Source organism: Cynocephalus volans, chromosome 8, assembly GCF_027409185.1.
Source record: "Cynocephalus volans isolate mCynVol1 chromosome 8, mCynVol1.pri, whole genome shotgun sequence".
NCBI classification, from domain to species: domain Eukaryota; kingdom Metazoa; phylum Chordata; class Mammalia; order Dermoptera; family Cynocephalidae; genus Cynocephalus; species Cynocephalus volans.
The window spans coordinates 3,709,432-3,721,762 of record NC_084467.1 but is presented as its reverse complement, the minus strand read 5'-3'; positions in this window follow the sequence as shown (position 1 = coordinate 3,721,762).

Sequence of the window (12,331 nt, the reverse complement as noted above, 5' to 3'; positions counted from 1 at the left end):
ATTCAGTTGGACATTGGCCCAAGCATCAGCCAGACTCACCAAGGGGACTGCAAAAGGAAGCACAGATTTTAATGAGTTGATATAGATACTGATTGCAAATTCATGAGAATTCCATGATTGTATGTAGAACAATTTCTTCTTTAAAAGGAAAAAAAAAAAAATCCCCTTTTAATTAAAGAAATATAGCTAAACTCCAGGACCACAGAGAGACTTTGTCAGGTATCCTGTTACCTGAAGGTGACTGGATCGTGATGCTCAGAAAGTCCCTAAGGTCTAATCCTTGATCCATGGGAAACAGGGCTGTGATCAGTTGGTAATGTCTGCCATGGGCAAGGAACCGGAAGATATAGTCCAGATGAGAGCAATTTACCACACTCACCCTGGGGCCTGGTATGGAGTTTTGCAAAGAAAAAAGTATCCCCTGTATTTTTGCTTATCCAGAAACCATATCCTGACCGTCTGGCAGGAGGTCACAACAATTTCAGACAAACTAAGTCTAAGGAGACAGAATGCTAGATCTGCAAATCAAGCATACCAGGAGGAGGTGGGCTTGGTCAGCTGGAGTGTTCCCTGCTCCTTGGGGTCATGACAAGAAAGCCCCAGAGGGAGCCCAGGAGAAAGAGGAAGGACCATGCAATTGTCCCTAAACGTGGCCAGACGTCCCACCGCAATGAAGGCACAGGACAGTCGGCGTGAAAGCCACAGGTGTTACAATGACTTCTCTGGCTTAAGACAAAACAAAGCAAAAACTATGTACATTCAGATCTGTGTACTCCCGTTTCATCTCCCAATAGCAGGAAGCCCTTCAGCTCTAGAGATTTAGCTGACTTTTTGATGACCAGGGTGAATCCTGGTCCCTCCTAATTTTATACTGAGATGAAGATCCAGTATTGGCGGTTTAAATATTTATGAAAATGTAGAGAAGCTGCGAATGGCTGAATCAATTTCAAATGGCAGGTGAGAACAACACATTTGATGAGTGTGGATTCCGCTAGACACAATGGAAGAAAACACCATGGCAGGGACTTGGCACGTGAGCACACAAGGGACACTTAAGGGAGCCAGCACCGTCGGCTTGGCTCTTACTGGAGAGATGCTGGTCAGCTAAAGGGAGACGGTCTTGCCTCACGGCTGCCCAGCGATAAATGACCTTGTGATGCTTACCAGAAAGGGTGGAGTCAGAGAGAGGGGCCTCCAGCAGTCTGACTACAAAAACAATGGCTGTTATTACTGGACCCTCAGTAAGTGGAGCTGCTTTCTATCAGCATTCATTGATTCTTAAATGACACTGCACATGCAGCAATTTTCATCCCATTTTGCAGATGATGAAAGTCAAACTTGACTGCCTAAGTTCCAGGTCACATAGCCAGTGGGTGTCAGACCAGAGGATGCTCTGGCTCTAGAACCACATCCTCATGCCACTCCCCAGTGGCATCTGTACCTCTCGGTACAGAGACAGTTAATCAGCTCCCAGCTTGCATTTGATTTGAATTCCCCAGCATCATCAAAGCTGAGCCCAGCTTCTTCCAGAGAAACTTCCCGGACCCAAGCAAGCACCTTCAGTGGACGCTCATCCCTGAGCCCAGAGAGCACTGTCCTGCAGAGAGCTCAGCTTGCTCAGCTCGTGCTGTCCTGTAGCACTCGGAACAGCTGCCCCAAATCAGTGTCAGCAGCGGAAGCCCTTTCTTACAAGAAAATCATGCAGAGATGGGGGGAGGTCTGGGGCCCTGCTGGCCACCCTTGCCCATGCCCTTACACAGCCACCCGGCAGCACCCGAGGGTGGTGCCGAGTCTGGGGCCAAACCCGCTGACCAGGGCTGTGACTCTCGGGTCCTTGCTGTTGCCCGGTCTACCCGAGCTGCTAGTGATGTGTGCTTCCTTTCAATCAGGTCACTTCTAACTAAATGAACTTCCTTGAAAAAGAAATTATATTTCCATCTTACACAGAATTAAGTAAAATGAACTATAAAAATAATTACACAATGAAAAGAGAAAACGTGATCGAATTCTAGGTGCTTCCGTCTGCTGACAGCTCTCAGCACCAGACCACTCTCTGCTCCGATGGGAAGTTAGCAGGGCACTTTTGTAGGTCATAAGATCTCAGGGTTTTAAAGCCATCCTCTTGGCCATCCATATAACGCTTGGATTCCTCCACTAGGTGCCTTGTTTATGGCAGAGGAAGAGGGTCTGGGGTTATGGAACAAAGGCAGAAACGCTCATCAGGGAAATCCACCCTAGGATCGGGGCTTCCCCAGCATGGAGCTTTAACAACCCCCTGAGCATCAAGGGACTCAGGCCAGTGGAGCAGCCACTGTGGGTTTAGGGACCAAGGACAGCTGCTAAGAGGCCTGGACTGTTTGGCACCCAGAGCTGGTCCGGTGCTTGCTGGCCCTGCCAACTCAGTCCTCGGCCTAATTCAACATCTGATCCTGCCCAAACCCAAGAAAAACAAATGGACATACTTTGCTACCTGTCAGCATCATTAATTTTGTTGTGATCGCTCATTAAAATGGTTTGCTTGTACTGGGCTTTGTTGGCCGCCTTGCCCTAATTAAACAGTGGAGCAGGATCAGGGGATAATTTGCTCGTGGCCTAGTTGAAGACATCACCATCATCTATTTTGTTCTGGCTGGGTTTGGACAAACTGTCTGGCTTTCACTCGTCATCTGTGCCTCTCCCTGGAGTGTCACAAGTTTGCTTGTTGCTCTGGACTACTTCCATGTGAGGTGAGGCTGTCATCATGCTAGTGTCACCCTAACTAAAACTGTGTTCATGGCAAATCTGTTGCCTGTGGACTCTAGGGACAGAGAGGAGGAAAAGGCAAAATGCTTTGAATTAATGTGGTCATTTCACCTCATCTCTTTTTATAAGAGCTGACCACCGGCAAACAATAACTAAAGACCTTTATCAAATGTTTACAGTGTTTTAAAGGTAATATCTCTTTTAATCCCTATAAAGTGGGTGCCATTATTATCCCCATTTTATAGGTAAGGAAACAGATACAGGGCTGGAGGGTGTCACCTGAGGACCCACAGTTAGTGCCTGGAGGACCTAGACCATTGTGGGACTCTGCGGTGCTCCATGTAAACAGGGACCTCATGAAATGAGACACACTCGATCAGTGGCTCATGTTCCTGCATCCATCCAGGAAGTATTTCCTGAGATCCTGTTTGCTCCAGGCTCTTTGTTAAGTGCTGGGAATTGCAGTATTAGTGCAGACAGTGCCTGTCCTCAGGAGCTCACGGTTTAGGAGGGAGAGGAGCCTGAGACACTACCACGGTTAAGCTGCAGGTGTATGCATCTGGGAATGGGTGCTTTGAACAAGACAGTGGAGAAGGACACAGAAAATGGGCAAGATCTGAGCTAAGTCCTGGCTACGTGTGTGTAAATGAGCGAGTGTGTGAGCAAGTGCATTAGCAGGTGCATGTGCAGGTGAGTGTGTGGGTGCGTGTGTGCACATGTCTGGGTGTGTCACCAGGAGTGTGTGAGCAGTTCCATGAGGTGTGTGAGCAGGTGCATGAGCAGGTGCGTGAGTGGGTGCGTGTGCAGGTGCCTAGGCTTCCGGCTCAGGTGAGTTCATCATTCATCTGTCCCTTGACACAGGTCTAACGTCACTGGCCCTGAACTCTGTCTCTTCCCACTGCCCTGAATTCTCCTTCTGGACTCAGGGGAGGAGAGATTAATGGTTTTATGGGTAGAATTATGCCAACCATACACATTTTATTAATTTATGGAAATGTCAGATTGCTTTAACTATTATACTGAACTTCTGTCCTCCAATAAATGGCTTAATTTCCTTCCAAGGATGAAGCACTCCAGTGTTTTCAGCTGACCAATTCAGCTCAGGGCACTGTAATGTTTTCTGTCTACTCGGAGGACACATACTTCACCACGATGACTCTGGGGTAATGACACCCAAGGCCCATTTCTAATGACTGTCACAGTCCTGGCAAAACGCATTCCATATATTAAGGTTGATGCCTCTCACCAACCGGGGCGCTTCCTCTGGGGGAATAAATGACCTTATCTCTGGAGCTTTCCTCTGCTTGTAACTTGGGAAGAAATACCTCCCAGTGCAATGCCAGGATCGAGACCAGCTCCTCATGCTCCTAACACAATGAAAATTTCAAAACAAGCAGGTTTGTCTCCAGACTCAGCCATGGGCTGTTAGAAATCTAAGCAAACTCACCCAAGGAGCAGACCTGTGCTTACCACAGAGCGAAGGAAGCCACATTAGAGCCACTGAAGCTAAGTTTCTATGCATAATTTGGAATTATTTTTTCTTAAAGAGGACTCTCCCCAAATTGAATTGGCACTAGGTTCCATAAAAACTGCATCTGGCCCTGGGAACATGAATGTCAGATGGGTATGGAGCACTGTGTATGGGATTAGGACCTGGTGGGAGAAAGAGGAGCCAGTCAAAGTGCATAGTCCATGCCGTGCCCGGGACTCTGAGCTTCTTAGGAAAGAGGGAAGCAAGCCTGCTCGTGACATAGTATGCTCTGTTTACACACTGTTGCATAACTGATAAGGTTGAAGTCGGTGACTGTCCACCACTCTCTGCAACAGAATCACAGGGAAGACTTTAGGCATCTTAAGGCACATGCGCTGCACCAGACCAAGTAAATCAGAAAAACTGGAGGTGGGGGTCTTGCTGTGCAGTGCAGGCATGGGGGTCTTGTCATTGCAAAGTGGTGGAATGTACTTGAAAGTTTAAAAATGCAGTTGCCTGGGCCACATCCCTGCCCCCATCAATCTGGATCTCTCTGACTTCATTTCTAGACTTCACATGCCCTTAAGGGATTCTGATGAGTATCTGATTGTGCATTATTGATACAAGCAAGTGAGATGTGGGCTGGGGGTGGGCAGGTTGTACAAAAGGGTGGTCATAGTGAAGGTGGGTGGGGGAGATGAATTGGGGAGGCCTTCCTGAGTGCTGAGGTCAGGCACAGAAGTCCTGCAGGGAATAAATAGTGGGCTGGGCTGATGGAGGTAAAGGGAGGCTCTTTCTTGCCATAGCCAGGGGCTGCTTGAATTAATATAACATCCAGGATAAAGGTTAATTGGATGAAACTCAGGATTCTGCAGAGCAACAAACATCTTCACCGAATGCTGTGACAGCTCTGCAGGGAACAGAGGGACACCTTAGACACCACCTCGAAGTAGTAGAAGACGTGGAATGTAAAAACTGAGGTGGCGGAGGGTGAGGGGGAGACAGAGAGTGATGAGAGGTAGTCTCTACCAAGCTCTGGTTTTAACAACCGGGTGTGGAGGCAGATGTGCACTTTTCTGCCTAATAGGGTCCGGCTAGTCTGGAGCCTTTTCTCTTGTCCTTGGAAGGGAAGTCCCAAGATGAAGGGGACCGGAGGCTCTCAGCTGTACAGGCAGGAGCTCACCTAGAGTGCAAATTGTGAATTTATGTTTAATCTCTCAGTGAATACCTCACAGATGCCACCTGGACAGGTTTTCTCTCCTCGATCTTTAGGATTTTGGAAAATCATAGGTCAGTGAACGGTGAACCCCTTTTCCAAGCCTATTCAAGGATTTCTTTCTTGAGAAGGTGAAGAGTTCATTCCCATTGGTGTCGCTGCATCTCTGCTGTTTTACTATTATTAGTTGGTTTTTCTTATAAGAAAACTTGAACGTCAAAAAACAAGAAAGGTAGTCAGAAACGTTTTTGATCAAGATTGTTTCAAAGACAGGCAGAGAGTTCTTTGCCACTGTGGATGCAGATGTAGGTGGACGGGCTGGCGTTTCTGGAGATTAAAAGGTGAATTAATCACCAGCTGAAATGCAGAAAAGAGACGCTGTGAGATATCTGGATCAAATCCACTGGTGGAAAAAGTATAAAAATTTTAAGAGTAATCTGCCTTAAAGAGTAAGAAATAAATCAGTGGTGCTAATAAATGTAATGGGAGAGAGATCATTCACCGTCTTGTGACGAGTCCCATCTTAGGTTTGATAAAAAGCTGGTAGAAACTGCCATTGTTGTAGGAAATTAAGAATGAGCTCGTTAGCCGGGCTATTTAAGCCATTCATATTAAGATGATGACTTCCCAGACTCAGGCGGCAAAGCGTCTTGCTGTCTAAAAAGCTCATTTTTCCTGATCCTTATCTGGTCTTGATGAAGAAGTTCTGAATGTGACTTACGATGTGGAGACAATAACGGGGAATGATTTTCTCAGCACTGGTAAACGAATACGGCCTACAAGAAAAATACTCGGGGTTATGTTTACTGGAGGAAATAAATCTCTTCCTGTGCCCATCTTTACTCTCTGTCCTGTCAAACAAGAAATCGCGTTCTCGTCTCATTTTCCTCAAGTTCGCTGTCCATGCCTAACCTCCATGGCTAGCAGCGGGTGAGAACTAGACTTTCAGCTTAACCCGTTCCAACCCGATTTTATCACTTTGAAGAGGAAGCCTAGGTTTGCCTGGAGCGCGAGGTGTGGAGTCCAGTTTCCCGGCTCTGGAGAAGGTTCTCTTTGAGTCTCAGAGGAACAGAAATCCTCTCACAGCTTTAAGGGTCTGTCTGGAGCCCCTCCCAACACCCTCATCACCCCTACAGATGAAGCCCAAATGCTGGGCCTTGTGTAGATGCCCGGCCCACACAGACTCAGAGGAGAGCTCCGTGCCTCTGCAGCCCTAAACTCTCACTGATAAATCCAGTGGTGGAAAGTTTCTCCAAACCCTCTTTGAACCTACTCAGTTCATGAGCCCCTTCTACTCTGGAAGGCAGAGTGAGACCTGCTAGGGCCATTTTGCCTGGGTGAGAGTGAGCACCCAGGTGTGCATTGTCCCTGGAGCCCTCTCCTCATGCAATAACAAAAGCACACTAACTGCTGAGTTCATTTTCATAACATGCATTTTGCACCTGAGGAAACTAATGGAAAGGACAGTGAAGTGGGATGTCACACCTCCTTCTGAGGGGTCCCCATGCTCCAGCTTTAACTGCTGCACAACTGCCTCCCTACGGTCTGGGGGATAATGAGGCTCCTCCTTAGTAACTCACAAACTTCCTGATAGTCCTTCTAGAAAATCACTTTCACCCGACCCCAAGAGGCATATCTATTTTAGCAAAATGATTTGGGCCAGCCATACAGACCCCTGATGCAGGACCCTCACGGTGAGGGCCACCTTCTGGACAGTCCCTGTCACTAGCAGGATATGGACATTACTGCTCAGGAAGTGGGTCCTTGGAGAGACCCCCCCTGGAGCCCACTGACTTGCACCCTCTGTGGACACTCCCGTGGGGGCCCTGCATACATAAAACCAGTGTCACAGATTTCTGCAGTAGCGTCCTTTCTGTAGACTCTGGGAACAAAAGGAGAAGACGTGAGGCCTCTGCTTGTCCAGTTTTATTCACGTGGGGTCTGGAATCGGGAGGTTGCTTTCCATTTAGCCAATTTCCAGGACTTTCTACTTGAAATATATATATAGCATTTTCTCTAAAAATTACTCACCTGGGGCTTTTGATGTTTTCAGAGAGATCGTCTGTGTTAACTGCTCATTCTTCTAGTTTTTCACAGCTTGTCCATGGATAAAGTTCGATTACTAGACCATGTTTTTCTAGGAGATTATAAACACATTTATAATTCGTGTGAAATGTCCTTATGCAGGAACGATGTAATACTACCTCCTCAACTTTCATGGAAGAGAAATTCGAGAAGTGTCGCTATAAGAAATATTTTTATTTCTTCCCTACAGCAATGGTCAAACATTACCTGCTATGTTAACCTTTGTCTCTTACATCAGGATTTATGTAGATTCCTTCTGGAAGGTGGAATCTAGCACGTTTTCTCTAGCAGCATTTTTATGCATTCCTTCATCAGACAAATTTTATGTAACATAAAAATCTTCCCCTGGGCTTTACTTCCAAAAAATTAGGCCTGATATTAGTGCTCAGTTTCAGAAGCAATCTCATTCTAGATGCCTGGTCCAGACAAGTCTTTTCCTGCTTTCTAACGTACAAAATAATAAATAAAAACATTTACTTCTTTTTAGTTAGAAAATGCGTGCTTATGAAAGAATATTTGCAAGATATACTGAAATGGAATGGAATGAAAAGTAAAACTAACAGCATGATAACCAAAGATCATTGCTGATAATAAATGTAATAAAGACATAATTAAACACTTGGAGTTCTCTTGCTTCAGGTTTATTATTATTCATTAATTATAAGCTATTGCGTTAGTCAGCTTGGGCTTCAATAACAAAATATCTGGGTGGTGTAAATTACGTTTTTTTTTTTCCCTCACAGTTCTTGAAGCTGGGACGTGCAAGATCAGGGTGCCAGCATAGTCAGGCTCTGGGGAGGGCTCTCTTCCTGGCTTGCAGATGGCCACCTTCCTGCTGTGTCCTCACATGGCACAGAAAGAGCGAGAGAAGGAACAAGCTCTCTCCTGTCTCTTCTTATAAGGGCACTAATCCCATCATAAGTCTCCACACTTATGGCTTGATCTAACCCTAGTTACCTCCCAAAGGGCCCTGATGGAGTTTGGATGCGTCGTCCCCTCCAAAACTCATGTGGAAATTTGATCCCCAATGTGGCAGTGTTGGAAACTGATTGAGTCATGGGAGTGGATCCCTCATGAATGGATTAATGCTCTCCCTTGGGGAGGGGGGATTAATGAGTGAGTTCTCACTCTATTAGTTCCCACAAGAGCTTGTTGTTTAAAAGACCCTGGCACCTTCTCTCTTTCTCTTGCTTCCTCTTGCCATGTGATCTGCTTGTACCCGCTGGCTGCCTGCCACTTTCCGCCATGAGTAGAAGCAGCTTGAGGCCCATGCCAGATGCAGCTGTCCCAGAATCATAAGCCAAATAAACCTCTTCTCTTTATAAATTACCCAGTCTCAGGTATTTCTGTTATAGCAACACAAAATGGACTAACACAGCCCCACAGTCAAATACTGTCACAATGGGGTGAAGTCTTCAACATGTGAATTTTGAGAGGACACAGACCTTAAGTTAATAACAACCATCCCAAACAAAGCCAGGTAGAGAAAGATACCTATTTATTACATACATCTGTGGCACACAGTTACCCTAACCAGCACTGTCAAACTGGAAGCAGGTGGAAGAAGAAGGAAGGGGCAGCAGGGTAGTGATCTCAGGCAGGTCACAGGGCACGTAGAGTCCCAAACCCTCAACATCAGTAACTGAGGGTCCGCCTGGCTCACATTGTTTCCTCCTCTTCCATTTCCTAAACTAGAGCCCTTCCCTCTCTCTGCTCAGAACAGTGTTCCAAGTGAGTGAGCCCACGGGGATGGCTCAGGAGATGGCGGCAGGGATGGAGAAGGGAAGGGGAGACGGAGCTCAGAGGTACAGAGGGTGGGACCCGTCTCCTAGAGAAGGAGCTATTCTGCCCCGGGGAGGCCTCTTGCTCCTGCGTTGTTTGCCTCTGAGGCTTCTAAATGCAGACGGACTTCAGAGACCTAGTGGCCTAGTTTGGAGCCAAGATCCCTCCTTTCTCAGTGGGATAAGCTGCAGGTCGTTTAGGGTGTCACTGCTTCAATGACCTCACCCGAGCCCAGTGAAATCAGTGAACACAAGGGAGACCATCCAAATCTTGGCATCACGGGGATAGGCCACCCCCCCAACAACCACCTGTCCGTGCTCACCAGCCCCCCCCACCCCTTCATCACACAAGCTCATGGCACGGAGTAGGTGCCTAATACACAGTGTCCAACACATCGGTGAGTGAGAGCTCCCTTTCCTGTCATTCTTTCTACAACCTACGTCCCCTGGCTCCGTTTTCTTATCCTTTGTTCCCTGTGTTCTAATTGATTGAAAGAGGCAGCTATTGCCTGGGCTGAAGTTAATCCTGTTACATCATCAGCCTTTTATATTCTCTGTCCTTACGCCTTCTCAAGGATTTTAATCCCTAGTTAGCCCCACTCTTATATGTTTTTAACCAAAGACTTTGTATCAGCATTCTAAAATGAAGCAAGAACGCATAATCTTAAATAAAATTTTTTGTCTCCACATTTTTATGTTTTATATTTTATATTTATATTACATTTTAAATATAATATATTATATTTATGTTTACTACCATTAATATCTGCCATTTGCTATCCCTCTTTTTCCAAATTGCCTCTGTGCTGTTGTCTTCTCAACCTCCTAGTCACGGCTCAAAACTTTGAAATCTGGCGGCTGTTCCCGTCTCTCCGCTGAAACGGCACTTGCCAAAACACGAATCCAGCAGAAGCAGCTGCTCCATCCCCGGCCTTGCTCTGGCAGAATTTGGCTCTCTGGAGCACTTGCTCCTCTTCAAAATACCGTCTCACCTCGCTTCTGTGGTAATGCTCCTCGCACGGCTAATTCCATCTACTCTCACGGCTTTAACTTCCATTTATATTATTGAGGACACCTGGATCAATATTTCTAGCCCAGACAGCTCCTGAGTTACAGATGTGTATATCTATATAAGTCAGGGTAGGCTAAGCTAGGCTGCAGACACGAACAAAAAATCACAGTGAATTAACCCAATAAAGACATATGTGTACGAGTCTGTGCACACCCTGCATTCCTTTTCATCTTGTAGCTACACCGTCTGTGACAATGACCTCCAGATTTGCCACAGCTGGGGAAGACAGGACTGGATGATCAGGCAGTATATTCTAAGGATGAAGTCAGAAAGTGGCTGTTATGGGGTGAATTGTATCCCCCCCCCCAAAATGTATCTGTTGAAGTCCTAACCCCAGGACCTTGGCATGTAACTGTATTTGGAGACAGGGCAGTGAGAGAGGTAATTAAGATAAAATGAAGTCATTGGGGTGGACCCTAATCCAATAGGACTGGTGTCCTTATAAGAAGAGACTAGGACACAGACACATACAGAGGGAAGACCATGTGAGGACACGGAGGAGACACCTCAGGAGGAACCAACCCTGCTGACACCTTGACCTTGAACTTCCCACCTCCAGAATTGGGAGACAATACATTTCTCTTGTCTAAGCTGCCCAGTCTTAGGTTCTTTGTTATGGCAGCTTATCCTGATTAATATAGTGGCTTATACCAGTTCTACACATATCCTTCTGGTCAGAACTCAGTCATATGGGTACAGTAGCCTATGCTTATCCTTGGGGGATACATTCCAAGACCCAGTAGATATCTAGAACCACAGATAGTACCAAACCCTATACATGCTATGCAAAATTTCTTTTTCCTTCTTCACAGTTTCACGGATACAAGTTCTTACTGTAGATTGTAGAAACCTCACTGTACAATTTCTTTCCTTTCCTTATTAAGTCAAGAGCTTTCATCTTTTCACTTACATGAAGCATTTCACGGCTTCTCTTTGGCACATCCAAATTGCCAGTAGCACTACGCCTGCACTTTGGGGCCATTATTAAGTAAAACAAGAGTGACTTGAACACAAGCCCCGTGGTAGCATGCGTATTAGTCCATTTCTGTCATTTATAACAGAATTACTCCAAACTGGGTAATTTGTAAAGAAACAATATTTATTGCTTATAGTTTTAGAGGCTGGGAAGTCTAAAGTCCAGAGAGCACACTGGATGAGGGCCTTGTTCTTGGTGGGGACTAGACAGCACTGCAATGTGTCACACGGTGAGGATGGGAAGAACAAGAGAGAGCTGACCTGCTCACTTGCTTTCCTTTTAGAGTCCTCAGAACCACGCCCATTACTCGTGAGGAAGGGTCATTATCCATTACTGTGAGGAAGGGTCAATCCATTTGTGAGGACACACACAGTCCTTACAGAGTAATTACCTCTTAAAGGCCCCACCTTTCAATTGCCATAAGAGATTTTCCACCATCTTAACAGTGTCACAGTGGGGATTAAGTTTCAATGAGTTTTGGGGAGACATCCAATCCACAGCACCATAACAGTTGATCTGATAACCTAGAAGGCTACTAAGTGACGAACAGGTGGGTGGCGAGCATCTGTAGAGTGGATACACTGGACAAAGAGATGATTCACATCCTGAGAAGGTTGGGGCAGGATGGGGCAGGAGGTGAGAGATTTCATCATGCTACTTAGAAAAGTGCACAATTTAAAGCTTATGAATCATTTATTTCTGGAATTTCCCATTTAATATTTTTGGACCATGGTTGACTACAGGTAACTAAAACTATGAAAAGAAAAACTAGGGGAAATGGAGGACTGCTGACAATCTTACTGCTCAGGGACCTGGGAACGTTGTTTTCCCGTGTGCCAAGGAAGAAGGATCAGTGTGGCCAGACAACAGCATTGTCTCCACCATAAAATCCACCCAACTACCAAGCACTTCCACTGGAAAGTAATACAGGCTCCTCAGGCTCCATACATTCAAGAGCGAGATCACCTCCTCCAGGAACGTGTTCCTC